Here is a 2,824-nt window from a genome sequence, read left to right on the forward strand (position 1 = left end):
AGGACACAGAATTATCTATATTTACCATAGTTATAGAAAGTAAAAGTAGAGATGGTCTTAAATTAGAGGAGGCAGTGTTTTACTTGGTTGCAAAGAAGGTTGAGCCGAGGAGATTGTTAAGCTCACGATATTTTTAAGTTGAGGGAGAAACATATAAATTATGATTTTAGTTAATATTTTGCTTAAATCGAACAGCTGTACATAGATCCCTTTCAATTTGGTGACTATTTGAAACTTCAGTTACCAATATTTCCTTCATCTGTAAAAGATTAAATGTCTGGTAATCTGTTTGAAGGATTAATCAATTCTCCATGGAACAAAAAAAGGACTAATCACAACAGAAGGCAAGGCATTATGCCTTGGTTTGCGAGTTACAGGTATCTAATGAGTTTACAGGGTTCCCTGGTGGCTCAGAGGGTAAAGCGTCTGCCTGTGGAGCAGGAGACCTGGGTTCGATCCCTGGGTTGGGAAAATTCCCTGGAGAAGGAAATGGCAACCCACTCCAGTACTCTTGCCTGGAAAATTCCAGAGACTGAGGAGCCTGGTAGGCTACATTCCATGGGATCACAAAGAGTCAGACATGACCCAGCGACTTCAGTTCAATGAATTTTAAAACATGGGCATAGCTAATTTGTTTAAGAAAAATTATTTCAAAGCATAGCCAATAGGCAAAAGATTTTAGAACACCCTCATTCAGTTTGCCCCTGTATTTGAAGACTTTTAGGTGAATAAAGTCTCCATCTAGAATCATCTCTTTTTTTTTTTTCTAATTTTATTTTATTTTTAAACTTTACTCTTGCTCTGGACTGAGATTGGGATCCTGACTTTGTCTCAAGTGACTTTAAAACTGTGATGACCCAAACTTTTCAAATTTTTACATTCCTTTACATTTGGATGGATACACCTAAGTTCCATATTTATATCTTATTCTGCTTTAAACGGAGGAGGCACTGGCACCCCACTCCAGTACTCTTGCCTGGCAAATCCCATGGATGGAGGAGCCTGGTAGGCTGCAGTCCATGGGGTCGCTAAGAGTCAGACACGACTGAGCGACTTCACTTTCACCTTTCACTTTCATGTGTTGGAGAAGGAAATGACAACCCACTCCAGTGTTCTTGCCTGGAGAATTCCGGGGACGGGGGAGCCTGGTAGGCTGCCGTCTATGGGGTCACACAGAGATGGACACAACTAAAGCGACTTAGCAGCAGCAGCAGCTGCTTTAAATCACCTTTCCTAAAATTCTTCGTTCTTGACTAGTTGATAGAGATTGCAGAGTCAAAAGGCAAATAAATTCACAGCTGTATGCACATAGCTGATAAAAACTTGTTAAGAAATTCTCACCATCTGCCAGGCTGAGTCCCTTCACTGTTCACCTGAGAGTACCACATTGTTAATCAGCTAATACCCCAATACAAAATACAAAGTTTAAAGTTAAAAACAAAAGAAATTCTCCCCAGAGCCTTAGTACTAAAAGACACCTATAATTGTTTATAATTACAGAATTTCTGAAGAGTGGGTCGAGAAAGTACTGCAAATTAAATCTCATAAACTACCTTTCACTTAATTTAAAGTAAGAATTACCCTTCTTTTCTTTGTCATCATACACATGAAAAGTGAAAGTGAAGTCACTCAATCGTGTCCGACTCTTTGTGACCCTATGGACTGTGTAGTCCGCCAGGCTCCTCCTCTGTCCATGGGATTTTTCCAAGCAAGAATACTGTAGCCCACCAGGGTTCTCTGTCCATGGGATTTTCCAGGCAAGAACTCTGGAATGGATAGCCATTTTCTTCTCCAGGGGATCTTCCTGACCCAGGGATCGAACTCAGGTCTCCCACATTACCAGCAGAGTCTTTACCCTCTGAGCTACCAGGAATCCATTATATACATACTTTCTTAATTTTTTCACCATTATTAGATTTTCCTTTTATTTCTTCTTTTTCCCTAAGTCTTCTTTACTTTTACAGTTCCTTATTTTCTATTATTCTTGGTTGCTTAGGAGCTATGCACAGGTTCCTTACCCATCTTCCTTAATTATATAATTATATGTACCTTGACCTGCCTCTTGAGAAACCTATATGCAGGTCAGGAAGCAACAGTTAGAACTGGACATGGAACAACAGACTGGTTCCAAATAGGAAAAGGAGTACGTCAAGGCTGTATATTGTCACCCTGCTTATTTAACTTATATGCAGAGTATATCATGAGAAACGCTGGGCTGGAAGAAGCACAAGCTAGGAGAAATCTCAATAACCTCAGACATGCAGATGACACCACCCTTATGGCAGAAAGTGAAGAGGAACTAAAAAGCCTCTTAAAGAAAGTGAAAGAGAAGAGTGAAAAAGTTGGCTTAAAGCTCAACATTCAGAAAACTAAGATCATGGCATCCAGTCCCATCACTTCATGGGAAATAGATGGGGAAACAGTGGAAACAGTGTCAGACTTTATTTTGGGGGCTCCAAAATCACTGCAGATGGTGACTGCAGCCATGAAATTAAAAGACACTTACTCCTTGGAAGGAAAGTTATGACCAACCTAGATAGCATATTCAAAAGCAGAGACGTTACTTTGCCAACAAAGGTCCATCTTGTCAAGGCTACGATTTTTCCAGTGGTCATGTATGGATGTGAGAGTTGGACTGTGAAGAAAGCTGAGCACCAAAGAATTGATGCTTTTGAGCTGTGGTGTTGGAGAAGACTCTTGAGAGCCCCTTGGACTGCAAGGAGATCCAAGCAGTCCATCCTAAAGGAGATCAGTCCTGGGTGTTCATTGGAAGGACTGATGCTGAAGCTGAAACTCCAATACTTTGACCACCTCATGCAAAGAG

The sequence above is a fragment of the Bison bison genome, unplaced genomic scaffold, assembly GCF_000754665.1.
Source record: "Bison bison bison isolate TAMUID 2011002044 unplaced genomic scaffold, Bison_UMD1.0 scf7180017853732, whole genome shotgun sequence".
Taxonomy (NCBI): domain Eukaryota; kingdom Metazoa; phylum Chordata; class Mammalia; order Artiodactyla; family Bovidae; genus Bison; species Bison bison.